The following is a 20,751-nucleotide window of genomic DNA, read 5'->3' on the forward strand; positions in this document are numbered from 1 at the left end:
TTCAGCATTCTAAAATACTTCCTTGTTTTTTCTGTTACCAAAATTATAGCTAGAAGTAGCCTAATGCAGAAATCTATTTCATTCGTTGTTAATTGAACAAATTATAATGATTTGCTATAAATATAAATTTGAATTTTTACTTCCTTGCACGAAGTAAATGAAGTTTTGCAATCACGAAATATTCCGAGTACCATAATTCAGTGAAATTATCCATTTTGACTGCTATCGAATGCAATTTAACGCCGTTTTTGCCTGACATCTGTACGTAAGAACAAAATAAAGGACACTTTCCCAAAACGAATTAAAAAATCTGATGTGTGCACCACATGAGACTTCCTTGTACGGAATATTAAATTATGCGCATTTTTTCTTGCATTTCATTTAAACTTACTGGATTTAATTAAATCTACTTCGCCGACAGCGCATTCACCACAACAGAATAAATGCATTCTTTAAAATTCGCTCTAGTATTTGTTTACCATAGCGACACTCTGGCGCTAGATTCACTTAACAGTATTATATTTGTTCATATTATCACTCATAATGCACAAAATTTATACCTTTAAAGAATAGAATTATCTAATCGTTGCCACATGTTCTATTCAAATACTATAATAAAGCTAGAATGATGTATAAAAGAAATTAAGCAAACAAAACAAAAAAGAAACAGTTTTTCACAGACGATTGAGTATTTCTCATTCAATTAATTCAGTTCTCACTTCGCGAGAAGGCAAAAATACATAAAAATTCAAAATATCTGTATTAAAAATTATGGACTAAATCTTAAACGCTTATTTCCTCGAAGAAATTCCAGAAAGGATTAAGCATGATTTAATTGGCAATAATAAATGAAGGCGTTACCTTTGCTGTTGCGAAGCTAAGTTTCTCTAGATTGGCAACAAATCAACTAGTCTGCTGTTTCAAATGTAAACAATCAATGGCCTCCATAAAAAAAAATGCTCAGCGGCACTTAAGCAACTTTAAAATTGTTGATAATTCTAAAAATATTGCATACAGATTTACTAAAGGTATAAAAACCTTAACCGGAAGATAAAAACAACATAATTCAATCATTTTTAAAGCAAAAAATGTACAATTTGCAAACATATAAGAGTAAAGTCTCTGATCCGGGTAACAGAGTGGATATATATATAAATATATTTATATATGTTTGGTGCTGCCGATTGCAACCAAAATACGAGGTGCACATCTACATGTTATAGCAGTCCTATATACAAAATTTCAACCTTCTGAGGCTACTCGTTTTTGAGTTATGCGAGATACGTACGGACAGACGCCACGAAAAATTCTCTTCAGAATTAATTTTAAAGCAGTTTTGTAAATTTTTTTGAGGAAACGAGTCTTTTATTCTGTCCTTACGTACAGATATCACTCAAAAACATCGTTAAATTGCATTCGATAGCGGTCAAAATGGATATTTTCGTTGAAATATGCTGCCTGAAACTTTTCGCGATTACAATACTTCCTTTTTACTTCGTACAAGGAAGTAAAAAACTGATTTAAAATGGGTTCAGAAAGATTTTTTCGTGGCGTATGTACGTATGTATATATGTATCTCGCATAACTCAAGAACGAGTAACCTCAGAACGTGGAAATTTTGCATATAGGACTGCTATAATATGCAGTTGTGCACCACCCTTTTTGGTTGCAATCGGTTGCACCAAACGTATATATATATATATACACACCCTGCTCGGCTCAGTGAGCTCTTTTTTTTTATTCCTTTATGTTGGTAAATTACGCATTTTTTGCTTTAAAAATGATTGAATTATGCTGCTCTTATCTTCCGGTTAAGATTTTGATGCCTTTAGTTAACCTGCATGTTATAGTTGTAGAATTATCAACAATTTAAAAGTTGTTTAAGTGCAGCTAAGCCTAATTTTTTTACCATAGCATCCGTATTTTTTTTACATTTGAAACTTAGCAGAATAGTGAACTAATTCTTTCTGCACCTTTAGTGTCCTTTTGCCGAGTGGGACCAAAGTTAAACTTTCATTTTTGTACACCGAAAAATATGCCTTATTGCTCCTGGCCGAATTGCTTGTTTTTGCGTAGAAACTCTAATTTTAATTGTAAAAATTGTTTTTTATTGTTTTAACTCTATTTGGTGTTTCATTTTTTCCTATATTTTCAATTTTAAATGAAGACATTTTGAGTTTTTGTGTGTTTTGGCGTTGCCGCGAACTTAATTAATAGAATGGGAAATATATTTCGAATGAAATTCGAGAAAATAAGTTTAAGTGAAATGCAGCAAAAAGTGCGTGTAATTTAATATTCCGTTCAAGGAAGTCAAGTGGTGTATACATCAAATATTTTTCTTTTAAATTTGCTAAAAAAACGTTTTAGTTTGTTAAAAAAAAAATTCCAACATGTCATCTGCTTTCAGATCCTACATTCGATCCGCATGCAGTTTGAGGTTACTAATCAACTCCCGATTAACTTGGGAAATAACGGGACGACGTCCAGCATTAACTCAGTCATGATTTATAGTACTGCAATTAATACAAAAACATAGGAAAAGTAAGAATGCATATTATAATCTGGAGAAAAATGCTATTAGCAATTTATATGCATTTTCAAGTAATATTATCTTGCTGCAAGTAAATATTTGGAGCATGTAGTCCTAGAAAGAAAATTTGATTATTTAGTTCGTAAAATCACGCAAATTAAATCAGTATTCAAAGCAAAAACAACGCACTGTAAATAACGGAAGACTAAACATCGTTAGGAATGAGGAACCATGGTTATTAATGGCGTTAAAGAACAGTGTTTGCGAAAGAAATTTGACAGTATCATTGAGCTCAACAAAAAAAAGTCGGTTAGACCTTTTTACTTAGTAATAATTTTTCTATCGTTCGACAATAAATTGGAAATAAATGCAGTTTAAAAAGGAGCTTGAAATTCAGTAGTAGCTCTTTTTAGACACTTAATATTAACTTAACTCCTTTTTAGAAGGTCCTGGTTAATCTGACACATGGTTAAATCATCTCCAATTGCTCGGGAACTGAAAGCATTAGTTTTTGAACCGGGGTAGTGTTTGATTAAATACTCTGTACAGTTTCTGCATCCCAGTTGTGTAAATGTTCTTCCTTAGAACATTATTCGTTTTAGAACATTTTTTATTCTTAGAATATTCTTCTTCGTTCTTCCTTAGAACATTCCAGACTAGATGAATCGGGTGATTGTGGCTGCCAACTAGTCCTCCATGCCCAACCCACTGCTTCGCTATCGTGTTGGTACCTCACAGAACGACGAACAGATATAGGAACATTGTCGAGTAATTGTGGAAGTACTTCCAGAAAATGCTATATTTTCGACCACCTAGAAGGGGCTGAAAGAGCAATAATACCCGTCCATATATTCCCCGAATAATACCAATAATTCCCATCCATATCTTCCCGGAAAACCGCCGTTAGGCAGCATCTGGGTGCATAGTTTTCGCGGCTCCACACATGAACATTATGTTGACTGAAGATACCTTCAGTCCAGTAAATAGCTTTATCCGTTAAAAGAGTGTAGGCTGGAAACGCCGGGTTCTAGTTGCATTCGTCCACATACCAGGGGGCGAATTCCACGCACCGAGGATAATCTTTATGCTGCAATAACTGGAGCCGTTGCCAATGATATACTAGGCATAAATGCTCCCTGGATCATGTGCGCCGTACTCTGGATTAAGATGCTGTAAGGTAACAGCAGTGGTTCGTGTGCTTTTACCAACAGCATCCTCATTTGATGCAATATGTCCTATTCTAAGCCAGTCGTACGTGTTTTTCACGGCCGCCCTCTATTATGTTTGCTCTTGCATAATGTTCCGTATTCACACAAATTACGATGCAAATTCGCAAACATTCGGTAATTTAGTACACGTCTGTTCGGACACCGTTCCGCCCACAATCGGGCTTCAGCCCTTCCGTTGCAAAGAATTTCACAATGGGCATATCCACCATTTCCGTGTTCGTACGTTTTTCAATGCTCTCCGTGCGCAGTCGGAACTTCGAGTGACTAATGCTGCATTGCAGCTGTAGCTCTGGTGACAACCCTAAAAGGGGCAAAACTGTACATGGTAAGAACCACGCACGCAGCCAGAAAATTTCGGGAAACTTCATTATCGGGAAGGTCGTGACTTATTTTAAGCTTATGGTCTTTAATGTCAAATTTTGATCACGATGTATTCATGTTTTCTATTCTAATACCTCTGCTAGTGGGTGTTGACGGTTCCGACAGCTTGAATATCCCTCCTACCTTGTCTTTTCTGACCCTGCATTTGCTATGCGATTCGAGTCGTCTCAGTGCACCCTATCCCTCCAGAAGTTTGTTCCTCTAGTTTTTAATCACGCTGCATGTAAAGCGCTTCATATAATTTTGTTCTATAGCTTGCGGGCGTCGTATAAATAAGGAAAAGCATTTTTCATTTTCAAAACCTTTTATTACTAATTTGAATTTTATTTTATTTATTATTAGTTTTCATTTTTTTAGAATTATTTTTCTTTGCCTTTTGCAATTATGTAAGTAGTTCCCATACACAACCTTTTTATATGTATTTTTAGGGAAATAATATAAATAAATTTCTTTTACGTAAGCCTTAAAACATAATCTTGTTCCCCATCCGTTGTAATAAACTAATTCACTTCTTTTTTGCATAAAATAGAAAGCATAATTTGTACCTCTTTAACCAAAATTAAACTAAACGTGATGAAAAGCCGAATTTGTTTAGTCTGTTTCTAGAAGAGAAGGATTTATATATGATATACAAGGTTTCGTGGAGTTAACAAAAAATTACTTCACACTGATGGATCAGATAAATTAGTATTGATCATCATATGCAAAATATAAACCAGCGGTACCTATGTTCACTGGTTGCGTGTATCAGTTAGCACATCTTTTGTCAGAAAAGTTTCAGGACAAAGGTCATAAAAAAATAGAAAATTGCATGTACCAAGTAATGATCCTAGTTGCTATCAAAGTAGTCCTCTTAGCTGTCTATACACAACTGCCAACGTTTCTGTAGATCTTCGAAGCAAGCAGAGAAATCTTCAACTGCGATGCTTGCAAGATCATTAGTCACAGCCCTTTGGATGTCTGCAGTAATCTTGATGAAGCTTTCCTTTTGGTCATCTTTTCACTCACGGAAACAAGAAAAAATCACAATAATCTTTGACACAAATGTGATATCACGTCTGGCTCTATTCAGTAGTTCAGCGTAAATTCGTCTTTTCTCTTTCTGTTCATCTGCTAGTGAGTGAGGGAGGATTCTTTCATTAAGTTTCAGTTTCTCTAAATCTTCGCGTAAAATCTTATGACACACATCACGATTCAAATTCAGTTCATCTGATAACATACGGACAGCTATACGACGGCCTTTTGCAATAACTGCCTTACACGCTCTACGTTTGCAACAGTATGTGCTGTAGACCAGGCGACCAGCTCTGGGATCGTGTCACCTTAACGAATGCGACACCAATCCGAACAATGTGTTTCTAAGCATAGAACCACCTAGAACGTTTCTGTGAAAATATGGCCAAGGCCATGTCAAGTAAGAATACATACTAAGTAACATAGAAACATTTTTTCCTTTTTAGTATTACAAACTCAGAAATAAAAAAAAATTGTCCTGGAACGTTTCTGACAAAGGATGTATATAGCAGTGGGTCTCAACATTTATTTGCCCCATGCACCAGTTTCACCATTGCTAGACGATCATTTCCCTTTCCATTCCTTTACGAAACTGAAAAAAATATATACTTTTAGATTTTTAATCTGTTTTTATAAGTTCAGCAAGAAAAAGTTTAGATAAAAAATTCATTATGCAGAAAAAATTTGAAAGGTTTCAAATTTTAAATTACGTCCAAAGGGGCGTTTTTTTTAACGTTTCGTGTGTTACTTTTATTTATTAAATATCACGTTCTTTGCACTTGAACGATAAAATTCAGTTCAATAGCAATGTCTTAAAATAATTTTACAATGAGCCTATCTTTAGGATTTCTAATACACAGTTCGACGCGCTGGAGATAAGGTCCCCCCTCCCGTAGAGTACTGCCATTGCTCGCTTTTAAATCCTTGAGTTTGTTACTCAAAAATTCGTTAAAGTTTTACAAAATATTAAATCGATAATAAAAGAAATTCCAAATTTCAAATTTGGTATTTCAGATGCCGATATTCGCAGTAGGATTACGTCATTCAAAATTGGATGGCTCTAGATACCATTGTTTTATGACAATGCGAGAAATATACATATATTTGTGCAGATTTTTCATTATTTAATTTCTTCAAACATAATGCAGGACTCTAACATTTGGTGGAAACAGTTTGAAAAGTGAAACGGGCATTTATAGTGATTCAACTCAAAATCGCAAAACGAAAACAATAGTCCTTCAGAGACAAAACCCCTTTGACTAAAAATGTTAATACGTACCTAAATTTAAATAAAAGTAGCTTTTTTTAATTTTCACCTACTAAAATTAAATATTTAACAGGTAAATAAAAGGCTGACTACATGCCTTCTCGGAAACTGTGAAATTTCCCCAGGGAAGACTTCTCCCACCCCCGTTCGAATACACTTGGTATATCTCGAAAAGCTGCTAAAGCTGTTTCTGCCAATGGGAATGGCAAGTTACCACGATTTAAATGACCTTCAGTATGGTTTAATAATTGGAGCTCATAAAATAAGAATATTTCGGAGGTTTTGAAACTTTGTGTTTTTATGTACAGCCGTTAAAGTGTAAGCCGTTATAACAAGAATTTCGAAACTTCTTAGATCTTAGAGAGCATTGGAGCTTTAGAATATATCTGTGCTGAAAAACCAGTATTAGCTGGCAAGCGTGAAATGGCTGACTCAAATAACATCGAAATTCAATAATGAAGCTCCATTAAGCCTACCATGACGACATTGTAATTTTCTGTCCAAGGTATAGGCTTCAGAAACCAACGTCTAACCCGAACACCCTTGTTCAATGTACGACCCAATGTTATGCAACTCGCCTAAGTTCAGATACAAAGCCAGAGAACGTTTAATGGCTGGAAGTAAGAAGTACGGTCTTATGATCTGCGTCTTCAACCGTTTCATGTAAATGGAAAATCTCATATGTACAGAAAGCAACATGGAACCATGGATCCCACAAGTCATCGCGTCACTCAATGCAGTTAATTTGGTACATTTTTACGAGACGGTCCTTCCAAGTATTTCATTAGTGTACCAGTTCTAAAGGGTGTACGGAACTCCACTTTGTTAAATGCTCATACGTAGAAATTTGTGTAATCATAAGTTATGACAGGAAAACTACATATTTGCCAAATAAAATGTAGTAACATTTTATTAGTAAGTGACGATGCATTATTGCATTGAATTTTATAAAAGTGTATGACATTTTCATTATCTTATAACAAATTGTTTTGTGTTGTATGACAGTAAAAGTATCATACAGGCAATTAATTTAATTATTTTTAAAAATGCACTAAAATTACCTTTGTGTACTGTTTAAGAAAATAAAAGTAGTATATTAATAACACCTAAATAAATTAACCGCAAACTTAAATCAGGGCTGAAACAGCTAAATTTACATAAAAGTTCTTTTGAGTGTAAACGTCTTTTAATGATTTTCTTCGTTTTACAACTTTATTATGGAAATTAATGTAAAATTGTAGGATTTTAGTTTGAGCTTTCGAAGTATAATCTAATATCAAAAACTTAATAGTAGGCAAAATCCTAAAAAATGTGAATTGCGATGAGATATGAACCATTTGCAGAGTGTTAATCAGTTAACTAGGCCTAGTTTACACATTTCCAAGCAGACTCAAATTTAAAATAATAAAGTTCTACAAAGAAAATTCATATACTCTTATTCATATAAAAGTAATGTATATTTATATATTTAGACTAAAAACTACGTCAGAAATGTCTTTTCCTTGCAGCTTCATATCATTTAGTTTCATATCAGAAAAAATAAAGCTCACAACAGAGCTCCCCTTTCTCCAATTCTTATCCCTAAATCGTGCTTATCGCTCCTTATTGAGTGTCTGGCTTCGATCCTATATTTTAAACTTAGCTTCATGACTTTGTTCTATAAATAAATTGCAAAAGCGATTTTCGGGTTGAATTTTTTTTAACTTAATATCTGGAAGCCAATGTTATTGTGTTCACGCTTTCACGTTTCTAGTATGCTCTTATTTCTTTCCCAATAATGGACTACATGTATTTTCTTTGACAAATCGATTATCTTAGACTCGTCCGCCCCAAAAGATATTTCTACACAATTTCCTAGCATGCAGAATAAAACAGGTTTACTTGTGCATTGTCTTTATACAGCGAAAATAAAAGTCTGGATTTTAGAATTTAAAAATGTAATAGACAAGATTCAAGCTTAGTTTGTGATTCATATTAAAGACATGTGTTATACGCTTTGAAAGACTCTATCATGTGTTTCTTTATTTCAAGAAAAAATATTGTTCTGGAGTCATTCTGCAAACTTTTATCGTTTAATTAAAATGGAAATAAAAATTTTTAAATGCAATTTGAAAACTTTAAATACTATAAAGCTGTAATATATAGAAAAGAATTTACTGTTTAATATATTTTTTAACTGAAGTATAAAAGCATTTTAAATACGAAAACTTTTACAGATATTTCATTTCTGTTCTTTAATAAAAATAATTTGTTGCCAACTTCAGCATTGAAACTCAGCGCAGAAAGGTATTTCAATTTTGAAATTCCAGCCGTTATTTCTCTATTGCTTTCTTAAATGTAAAACTAATGTAAAAGGAATATCAAAAAATTATAGTAGGCTATTAACAAAATTAAAAAAATATGTATAGGTAATAACTGAATATAAGAAGAGTACTATGTAGATGACGATGGATACTGACGTGGCATAATCTTGATATATATATATATATAATTTTTAATAAGAGACTGCCGTTCGTATTTGGCACACTTCCTCAATGTAGTAGCATGAACACAATAAAGCACTGCAAATGCTGAGGCAAATCAAATGTATCCGCTTTTCAACAATTTCAAGCGTAGATATCACATAGTGACAGCGTTATCATCGGCGATAGAAATAGTAGAAGTTGCAGATAATGTTTGCTTATCAAGGGCAAGCATGTAGATAACAAGCTAATGCTACTGATATTAAATCAGAATGTTGGAGTTGTTAAATTTTTTTTATAAAGGGGCATACTATCATTTATTACTCTTAGTTCAATAAAAGTTCTGACTTAATTACAACTGGATGATACATCAGTTTTGCTTTTACCGTTATGGAAGTACATGTGTCACTGACGATTAATAAAAACCATACGCTATTAATTTTGAAATGCTATATTTCAAAATGATTTATTGTAAGTACATTATTATTTCTACGAATATAAAGAAAAAATAATCTAACTAAAAAGAAAACTTCAAGGGCTATTGCAAACTAAATTTAGAATTTTTATTTCTCAAATATATGCATACAATATGTCTCAAAATAGTTCTTAAAGTAATAAAAATTAACAATATACGAGGATACGGTTTGGTTCGCATTTCATGCCATGAATTAAGACTTGTTTTCCTATAATGAAAATTATTTAAGATATGCTGAGGGATTTCTCAGCATTTTCATGCTGCTTCGTACAGAGGCTGTTCGCACATTTTTAGACGATTTTGGTAAGCGGTAATAAAAAATCGTTTACTGCAAAAGAAGTAATTGTAATTGCACTATTTTTAAAAGTCAAAATTATCGTCTGTGACTTGAAAGTTTTGTTTTTATTCAAAATGGCGAATTTAACAAAGCAGTGGTTCGAAGGCTACATTTACGCTCTTTCCGAAGAGAAATATGCATACTCCGTTATCCGAAAACGATGTGAGAGTCATGGTTTTGTGATATCTAAAGCGTCGATAGGTAATATCATCGACAAGAAAGAAAAAAGTCAAATTGGAGCCTCAAGTGGGACAAAAATTCCAAACAAGTATCCAAGGAAAAAACGGACATCTTCGACTATTGCAAAGGTACGTTGTTTAATGTTAAAAGAAAATCCCCCTATTCAAAGGACAGTTGCAAAATCATTAAAATGCTTGGTGTCCATTGTAAGCAAAATGATAAATGTTGATTTAAATCTTAAGAAAGCGAAAAAACGCAATGTGCATCGTCTTCTTCCAAAGCATATCGCTCGACGCAGGACACACTGCAGAATTCTATATGAGAAGCACTTATCCAAAGAAAAATGGAAGACAATTGCCACAATAAATGAAGCATGGGTGTATTTAAATGATTGTAATAAAAAAGAGCCATTTATTATCATAAAAGGTGAGAAAAAATTTAAGTAAATGGTTCAAAGAATCAAAAGAAAGTTTTTCTAAGGGATTCATGATTGTTGCTGGTTTTTCGTATAATGGCAAGTTAAAAATAAAGAGAGTGCAAAATAATGTCAAGATTAACTCCAAATAGTATCAGGAACATATTTTATTGCCAATTTTTCTGAATGAAATACCACAGTGCCATCAATCTGTGAGACTCCATCAGGACAAAGCTAGCAGTCACACATCAAAATCCACTGTAAATTTCCTAAAAGAAATGGAACAAAAAACTGGTATAAAGGTCACTGATATCCCTACTAAATCTCCCAATGTGTCACCTATGGATTTTTGTGCTTTCGGACTTTTAAAAACTGCATTATCTAAACGTTGTCCCAAAACCCTAACAGGACTCTGGAAAGCTGTTCGGGAGGAATTGGATAGAATATCTCTTCTGCCACTTCAAAAGGCATTATTATCCTGGAAATTGCGGTGTCGAAAGATAGTTCAGAATAAGGGATGTCAAATAGAACATTTAAAACACAAGAATTTTATGTAATTTAGTTTTGTGAATACAATATACATCGTCTAAAAAATGTGTGAACAGCCTCTGTACAAAGCGGATTTATGAAATCACCTTGGTCGTAATCGGAAAGGGCATCTAAGCCATTAATTAATTTTTAAAAAATAGCAAAGAAACAAGCCCTAGATCTAAGGATGAGGAGACTCCCAAAACTCATATGAAAGATACTTTTAATTTCAGAAATCCACCAACTGTTGAGGATGATATTTAGCGATAAGAAGCTCTATTTCACTTCCTTGCATTTTCTTCATTATAGGATGTTTTACGCAATTCTGTACTAAACCTGTTCTCCATGGCAGGGAATCACAAGTATGCGAGCATATCATTCATAGACGCGTTGAGCAATATGGATCTATGTAAGCCCCTTCGCGACAGACAGTGCTAACGGAAGATAGCTAATTAAACAACTATTCGAGATGAGGAACTTCCTCTTTCTATAATGAATCTCCAGACAATGAGTCCCGATGAATGCAATGATTCCTATATGTCAACTCTACAACTGTTCTTCTGCCGTATTCGCCTCTTACGTGTATTAAACGTTCCATGCAAAGCAAGCTTCATCTGTATAAAAGATGTTCAGAATCTGTAATTGATCATTAGCAGCTTTTCTCAATGATCATGTGGCGAATTCCTCCAGCTTATGGAGGATATCATCTGATTACAGCTCATATGATGATTAATATTTAAAAAGGATGCAATTGCAAAATACTACGCAAGATCCTCAACATGAGCGAATTTATTAAACTGACGACTTATCTAATATCTTGAACATTGCTAAGATTGTTGGTTCACTGAAGAATTTGCTGATTTTACCTGTTTGCACTAGATTCTGTCAAGTTCCTTACTTCCAGAACATCTTGAATCGACGGAAGTAGATGCGACGGAATCATTTCGATTAATTCGTTAACCGGCCTCTTTCCATACAATAAATTAAATATTTGGATTTTTCTAAGAATAAAATCCATCAAATCTTCGACATTCGTCTGATATTTACTAAACAGTTCTGCCTCCAACTACGCTCCGTCCTTGACTGCAGAAAACGCCTTCAATAGCGCGATTTTAAAATGTTCTCATATGTAGATTTCCGATCCTGGATCCCCTAACAGGAACTTTCTGATAGCCTTGAACCAGCTCAGGGCCTGGCCTTTTAGGTTAGCTGTAGGCATTGCAATCTTCTGTAGCTGGTTTACGGGACGTAAAGTAAAATGCAATTCCAGCTGCTCCAGGAAGGTGATCACCGACCCTTTATACCATCAAATGTCGCGGCTGGCTTCATAGCTGCTCGGATGGTTTCTACGATGAAACCGAATCCCTCCAAAGATTTGCTGTTGGATGAATAATTTGAAAGGTCGGAGGGGTAAACGTAAATGTCCCGCTTTCTAACGGTATGGTTCGTCAAATTGCTTCAGGCGGCAATCTAAGGGATCCTCCTTTTTATCTATTAACTAAATGTTGAGGAACCTAGTGAACATCTAAGCGAATTATCGCTTAAGTTCAGGAACAAAAACATAAACTCAAGCTATTCAGAAAATCTAATTCTCTCTCTCTGTCGAAATCAGTGAAGCTTCGACTTAACTACTGCTCTGCTTCTCATTTGCATTTAACGTGCTTCTATAAATTCATTCTGGTAAGGAATTGTAAGTTGAAGCTAGAGGAGATAGGAAAGTCGTATGAACCTAAAATAACGGTTATAAAATTAGATGAAAATTAGAACCTTACAAGATGTCTGCTTCAAGCTGAAGATGCTTTTATTCGTTGAAGAATGTCTCCAAACAACTCCAAAATCAGAATTAAACAACTAAACTGAAGCGAACTAAAAACCTGAAATACAATTACCCCAATTACGGTTTAAAACTGATAATCCCGGCAGTTTCAAAGGTCTGAGTACATTAAAAAAATTCTCATTTTAAATACGTTTGAAAAATATTTTTTTTGAATGTAGTATGCAGAGTATGTAAACTGAACATGAATAGTAAAAACTGCTAGATATACAACCTAAAATCTACTGAAACACAGAATGACAAGAAATCACATACATAGTTTCCCTTTCCTTTTTATATAAAACTATTATTTTTTATTAGCATCTGATAAAAGCATGTTTAAGCTTTAAAATAGTATTTAGGGATTAAAAAAAAAGTGGAAATATTACATTCCGTCCTAAGGATCCCTTCTTCTGTTGTTCTGCCCGCTACGAGGCATTTGAAGCCCGGTAAATGCATAGGTGCATTTCGTAACAACATTTTTCAATGTTTTTTTATTAATCTATTTTCTATTAAACTATTTCTATTAATCTATTTTCTATTATTATTACTAATCTATTTTTTATTAAGTGTACCCTATTTTCAATAATTTTTCCGTTCTACTCTTTCCCTTAAGAACAGTGATTTTTTCCCCTAAGAAAATATGTAATTTCTTCTCACAGTGATTTTTGATTACATTTCCAAAAATCGTAGTTTTTCATTTCTTAAACAGTTTCGAAATCTAGGCTTAGATTTCTTCAAACATGCTTGATAATTTAAGTTGCGTGCATTTACATATTTTCATTTGTAATATATATCTAAAACCCTTTTTGTTTCAGATGCTCATAATCTACTTCAGTGTGTTCAGAAAGCAAAAGATCAACACACAACATTCAATAATTCGTCACTACCCAAGTGGGTAGGTCACACAGCTTCCTTGTCCCACCTCCCTCTTCTTTAACCCGATACTTCGCCCACCAAATAAGATCATCTGTTGATAACTGGCAAATGTATGGCTCAACATACACTACCCACTTCTAGAACAGACGAATTTTGGCAATGCGTGGGAACAATAATATCTAATAAACCCTAATCTTACATCCAAAGACCTCTTTACCTCTTTCTTTCAATACCCAAACGTGTCGCAAAAATTATTGTTAGCCATGGCGGCTGCTCAAAATACTAATTTCTTCGTGTTCCACAAATTTGTAATTTTAATTCAACAGCTTTATAATTTTAATCAATTGAGTTTTGTATCTTTATTTGTCTAGTAAATATGCTTTGATATTATTTCTGCCCTTGGTGTTGCATATTTGATGGCCAGCAGTATATTTATAACAAAAATGCTAGTTGCCATGGTAAAATATCAAAATAACATTTTTAGATGATTAGATTTATTATGCCAACAGCAAAATGTCATGATTCGAGGGATAAAAACTTACGCTATACGAAATGCCGGTAAGAGCTTTGTTCTTTTGCCACGGACACGCGTTTCTGTGCAAAATACGAAACACATCACCTATTCTAGGTATTTAAAGGAAATTGTAAATTATTAATATGTAACCTGGAATGCAACTTTAAATTTGTTTAAATTATTAACTTGTGTTTAATGCACCGTAATTTCGTTAACGTGCCATTAAAGTTTCATCAAGGATTTGAAGTGACACTCGTTATAATATTATGCAGAATTGCATCTTTTTCCCCATTTGCTTGGTAAATCCATGTTAAAAATATTTTTTATCTCGTTAATTATCACTAGCTTGTGAGGATCCTAAGTTTTACTAACGTTTATTTTATTTTAAAACTGTACTATCACTTCTTATTTTCTACTTCCGGCCAGAATTAAATGCTTTAACTTGTTTATGCAAATTGTCTTGCTAACGCCCAAGTACTTAAGTTGTGGCTTTTTGCCAAGCGAAAGAGAGAAGGAGATTTAGGAAACAAGCCCCTTGCAACTGTAGTTTTACGAGTTTTCACTCGGTTGCTGGTTGCCTTTTAGAGGCCAGAGGTTTAGCCCTCTTGATATTTGCAGACGTATCGTAGTTTCAGCAGCTCGGCGTACTACATACGTACCTTTTTTAAATAAAGGCCAGTCTTAGCGCTAGGCATTTGTATACTAATTCAAAGTTAGCTTTTAGTTATAGTTAGTAGTTTTTTATATTCTTACGTTTAGACCACAAGTGGTTGGTCTCTGTACTCCGAAATTCGGAAATGCCTGTAAAAGATTGAAAATAAAGGGTTTCATATACCGTTCATGTGTTGTCTACTTCACACCTTCTTGAACACAGCTTGAATAAGCTCCCTGTTCCTATTCAGGATCATTTATGTTACCAAAGCAAATCAAGAGAAACACAAGAAACACAAGTCCTGACAAGCTTGCTAATTACTGTTTCTCATAAATTTTCCAACTTTTCTTTGAAGCATTATCATTGTGTAGGCTTAAAACTCTCTATAGCGCAGTAATACTGAAAAGTTGAATGATAATTTGGTACTGCTTGGATGTGTAACACTTCTAAATAAAACGGCAAAAATTTACCAAAATTGCTTTACTCCATTTAAAATTTTAAACCCATTGCTACAATGTGTTTAAATTGATCTGCTAATTTTATATCAGATATAAAAAGATAAATTTATTGTGCAGAGAGCCCAGATACACTTTTCGCATCAGATAGATGTCTAAAAAACTAGCTTGATTTGTTTTACAAGTTCCACACTCCTATTTTCTTCTTTCTCTTTATATACTATTTTCTAATAAAATAACTTCATAAATAAGTTGAATAAAGACTCCCATTCTTTCCCCATGTTTGGAAATCATCCTACCCAAAATTTTTAATATGAGAATTACAGATGGTTTTTATTTTCCGAGTAAAAGATGACTGTGAATTATGTTTCTATGCTTTTATTACGTTTAATGATTTATAGCAAAACACGAGAATGCTATCTGCCTAAAGGGAGGTGGACACTTTCTAAGAGAAAATGGCTCGCATTCAAGTTATACGTTTAGAACAAAAGGAAAACTGCCTATGCCATTCACTGGAATTTAAACTCTGGTCGAACTCGTCATTGCTGTTGATCTGTCTTGTGCACTTGGCAACTGGGAAGCTGCGGTTCATAAAGATTAAAACATTTAAAACTACTATCCCAATTTTCCATTTAGAACCGATGTTCCCTGGAACCCTAGAGTTTTGCGAGATATAGAATAATGGAATTATTATATGCAAATGTATAGTTTATTGCATGCAAGATTTACCTAGGAGCTCCTTGCGAAGTGAAATTCGAAAGGTTCGCTAGGATAAAAAACATAAAACGCTGTTTCGAATAGAGTCAAAGAATAAAAAAAATGTAATGTCGTGTGGAATAAAGAGAAAATCATTTGCAACATTTTTGCGATAGGTTTTTTCCATTAGTTTGCTTTTCACAGGAGAGTAAATATAACCGAAATAGCCTACGTATTCCATCAACTTAATTAAACTGATTCAGAAAATGCTCCTGCATCGTCTGCTTTCAACAAAAGCAAAAACTAGTAGGGTTTTATCAAAAGAGACTGGCGCAAGAAATAAATTTATGTGTACCTCCCTTTAACGCATCTCACTCGATTCCTAACTTTTAAAGACATAAGATTCTATTTTAATAAATTTTGGTGATTGGTTCATCAATCCTCTGTCTATTTCAAAAGAGAACGATTAAGCACTTTGCGATAAAATATTACTTTCTCAATAACCATTTAATTACTGTTATTATAATTTACGTAAACTTTTTGTATATATGTTAATTTTTTAGGTAGTTTAGAAAACTTTGCATAGTCATTTTATGTTCCTTTATTGTGTATTTTGTTTAATCTTGAAATTTGGCCCTTTACTATTTTTTTTCTATATGCTTATTTCGTGTTTATTTTGTAAAACGTTTTGAGCGAATATGGTTAGAATTGGAAAGACAGTTCAAGGACAGTAGGAGCTATGGCCAGAAAGCCCTTTAACAAGCTTATGTGACACTCAGTATTCTTTGCCGTTTTGACTACATTCTACAAATTTCTACAAAATGAGTTTTCGAGAATTATTTTTCTAATCAGCAATGGAAATAGGTTACATATTCGGCATGTAACTGGAATTAACAATACAGTGCCTAAAATTATTACCCGCCTTTTTTTTTTTTTTTTTTTTTTCTTTGACAGATAAACAACTTTCTTACTCCTTTTACCCTGTCAATGTATGTCAACTTGCTCTATTCTTTCTTCTTGAAAGCGCACCCACTGGGCAGTTGAATAAGACTGATGAACACTAGTTGGATCCGGTTGGGTTCAAATCATAAGGCAGGCCTGACTGCGGTTTCAAAGTTTTCTGCATTTATAACTTGAAAACGATATATTTCCTTTCAGAAAGAGCTCTACGGAAGCAGTCATCCTCTAGCAGATAGCACGAGTGTGGTTTGTCATAACCTAAATGTCACTAGTAGATATGTCCTAATCCACTTCAGTTCTTTTAGGTTGGTGCTAGTGTAATATCCGTTGAATTCAATCATGTATTTAGTGGTTGCGAAAGAAAGTAAGCGCTGAGCTTCGTACAAAATTTTGTATATCGTGTGACAACGTTACATGTGAATGATGCAACTTTATTGTATTTGTTTCTTTCAACGAACATTAACCGTTGAACAGTCACGTCTTGTCTTAAATCACTGCTCACTGCAATTTTTAGATCTTGGAGTGTCAAGGGAGGCATTTCAGGCACTTTATTTCAGCTTATCTCATATGCTAAAATATCTTTCACATGCTCAATCAGGTTCAAGCCTGGTGAGTAAGTTAGTCAATCCGCTCCAGTGATATCTTCTGTTTTGAGGTATTCGTATACCAAAGAGGCCCACCAGCGGAAGAGCGGTAAAGTCGCTGAACACTGGTAGTTCGGTCCGAGGTTCGAATCCCGCGAACGGGCTGGCTGTATGGGTTTTTTCGTGGTTTTCCCATGTGTAACGTGTATACGAGCCAGTTTCCCTTGGAAAATCCTCTACGAAGGCATCCCTTCCCTTAGGCAGATAGCCCTAGTGTGCTTTGCCATAATTAAATACACCACACCACACACGTATACCAAAGATGCTCGATACAGACGAACACTTTTATCCATTAATAAAATATCTAGGCTCCTAAACATGTTTATCTGGATTTCAAAACCTCATCACATGTCATCAGGTACAGAATCCCCATCAAAGATACAAAACTGGCTCACCAGCGGCCAAGCGGTGAAGTCCCTGAAAAGTGGTAGTTCGGTCCGGGGTTCAAATCCCGGCGAAAGGGCGTTTTCGTGGGGATGTGCATCATGGATATTTGCCATTTTAAACGTCCTCCACGGAACATAACTTCCTTTTGTGAATACCATTATGTGTTCATGCTGTAATAAAACAAAATTTACATGCAGCTCAGTGGCGTCGGTTTTGAAGGTTCCTCTCCAATTTATGAAATTGCTTAGATGGAAATGTGATCATTCAGGGACAAAAAAAGCAAGGTGCATTTTTCTCACTTCCTACAGATAAAAACACGCCTTTTATCACGTTTAGAATGCACCTGGACTGGTTAGTAAATAGTATACATTTTGTGACACCACACATTAAATGAGCTGCTTTGAAAGGAGAATTGAATGTCATTCAAACCATCCATTGCTCTTCTCGCCCATAATCCAACCTCGCGAAACTTTTCTGCAGCAGTAGACTAGGCAATTCGTGTTTCTGTAGCAGCTTGAAGGTTTAAGACCAATTCTCTTGTAGTCGCGGTTCACCAGCGGCCGAGCGGTAAAGTCGCTGAACACTGGTAGCTCGGTCCGAGGTTCGAATCCCGCGAAAGGGTTGGCTGCATGGGTGTTTTCGTGGTTTTCCCCATGTGTAGCGTGTATACGAGCCAGCTTCTCTTAGAAAGTCCTCCACGAAGGCATCCCTCCCCTTAGGCAGATAGCCCTCGAGGCTTTGCCGTACTTAAATAACCTAACCTAACCTCTTGTAGTCGCTCTGGGGGTTTCTATGAGTCGGCAGTGATAGAAAATAAGCCTTTGGATGAGGTAGTTGCTTTTTGTTGCCCTTAATCAGGCTGTTCGAAAACTGAATCACTGCTTAAACAATAATTCCAAGTTCTTCATATGATCCTTTGAGAGATAATTAGATCTAGGATAACTTAGAGTTATATTTGCCTCACCGAAATTTATCACTGAACTGCCGCTTTTTACATTCTCTTAAGTGATGCTTTTGAGTCAGTTTAAGTAAAAGTAATTACATAATAAGTCTTCTTACATAAAAGTAATAAGTCTTACATAATTTATTTGACTCAGCTTGTTACCAAGTAAGAAGCATAAAACTGTAATAATTGCAATTATCGCAACAGTACTGCGATTTGTCTCTAATAACATGCATTTCTAATCCGACGAATCTGCTGGCTCCCATGCTTAACGTTCGTATATTTCTGTATTCCAAAGAACTATGATTTCAGAAGGAAAAATCCAAAAGGATTTTGCAGCTTTTGTTATTTATCAACTTATTTCGATTAAATTCGAAACAAGTCAGTGTTAATGATTTTCAGATTTTTAATAGCTGAGAGAAACATTAACTCATCTCTCTCGCCTCCCCCGTAAAAATGCAGCATTAATTAGTGTATTGCATTCCTCCCCAGGAAAGTAATTACATGGTGCACTTTTAGGAAATCTTATTTCTTCTTTCTTATTTTTTGGGTCTCTTTTATTTTCTTTTCAGATATGTTCCACTTCTAAATATTAGCACGCAGCGTTTTCGTCTCTTGTAAATTGCGAACATGCATGCGAAATTCGAATTCGAACGGGCGGGCGTATTTACCAAGAAGGATAGAGGGATATGATCTTTATAGCGCTGTCTTTTTATATATATATATATATATATATATATTCTGCTTAATTTCTAAGAACAAAGGAATAATTTTTAAGCTTTTTTTTTCTTACAGTCTTCCTGAGTTTATTAGTAAAAGTGCATTTTTTTAAACTTCTCTGACACGCGCGTTTGTGAAATTTGACTTCAAAGTTTATGTTTACTTTAGTTTTAATTTTATGTTTTACTTTATAAATCAGGAACCACTCTCTTTTTGTATCTGAACCACTCTATGTTGATCCTTAGGATGTGATTTAATACTCATTTAATAGTAATTGTTCACACTTATCATTTAGGCTTGAGGCATCCACTTTGAGAAACACATGCATATCAGTGTAAACTGAATCAATATTGTTAATAATTAATAACAAAGATGCTTAAATTTAGCAAAGCAACAACATTGTATTTGGCGTAGATTTAATAATTTCGAAGGTAAATAAGTACCGGTCTCTCTTCATCAGGAGCAACAAAATCTGCAAAATTAAGTCTTTTCTTTGCTCCTGTTGGAGAGGTGCCTGTACTCGTTTACCCTCGAAATCGATTGAGTTTTTGACTAAATCTACGCCAAATACAAGGTTGCTTTGCTAATTTTATGTTTCACTTTGGCGTGTATCCTTTCTGTTTTGAACAAAAATGCTATACTGTAAAGTTGAATAGGTTATAAGTATAATTAGAATAACTACACAACTGTAATTTTTAATTATTGCTTAAGCACTGTTAAGTTGCTATATAAATTATTACTTGGACGCCACTAATAGAATTTGAGGGTAATCGCCCAAGAAATTATTAACAGCGCATCAGAAAATTTAATACTTTTTTTCCAAGTTGTGTTAATGCTTCATTACATCATACAAATCAATTATTTTCTTATAACGCCATGGTTTAAATTATGAAAAGAGATTCTGTTAGATATTCCATTAGTTAAATCAAACGGCAAAAAACAATAGGGATTTATCAAGTAATACAGACTCTGTATATAAATTGCTTTAGTGCTAAAAAGTGTTGATTTTCAGTTTATGAGCAAAATGGAGTTTCGTGGTTTAATAAAATCTTGCATTTAGTTTGCAACAGCCAATTTTATGACATATTTAGCCATAAATGTGGCTGTTGTATTTATAATAGAATATCCAATTTAATAATATCTTAATAGGTAATTTTATTATTTATTTAGTGCTAAAATTTTAAAGCAATGCCCACTCATGCGCGCAACAACATGCTTTTGTAGGATGTCCGAATAGGCACATCTTTGAACAAACGTAAGATAAAACCTT

The 20,751-nt window shown here is 34.3% G+C and overlaps 1 protein-coding gene across 2 annotated transcripts in view; it reads left to right on the forward strand.

The window, feature by feature from the left end:
* Cbp53E (Calbindin 53E) overlaps positions 1-20,751 on the forward strand; it is a 479,040-nt gene that overhangs the window by 443,868 nt on the left and 14,421 nt on the right. The window lies entirely within an intron of this gene.

Source organism: Stegodyphus dumicola, chromosome 4 (genome assembly GCF_044657685.1).
Source record: "Stegodyphus dumicola isolate Sdum_Otavi_A_Nest chromosome 4, ASM4465768v1".
Classification (NCBI taxonomy): domain Eukaryota; kingdom Metazoa; phylum Arthropoda; class Arachnida; order Araneae; family Eresidae; genus Stegodyphus; species Stegodyphus dumicola.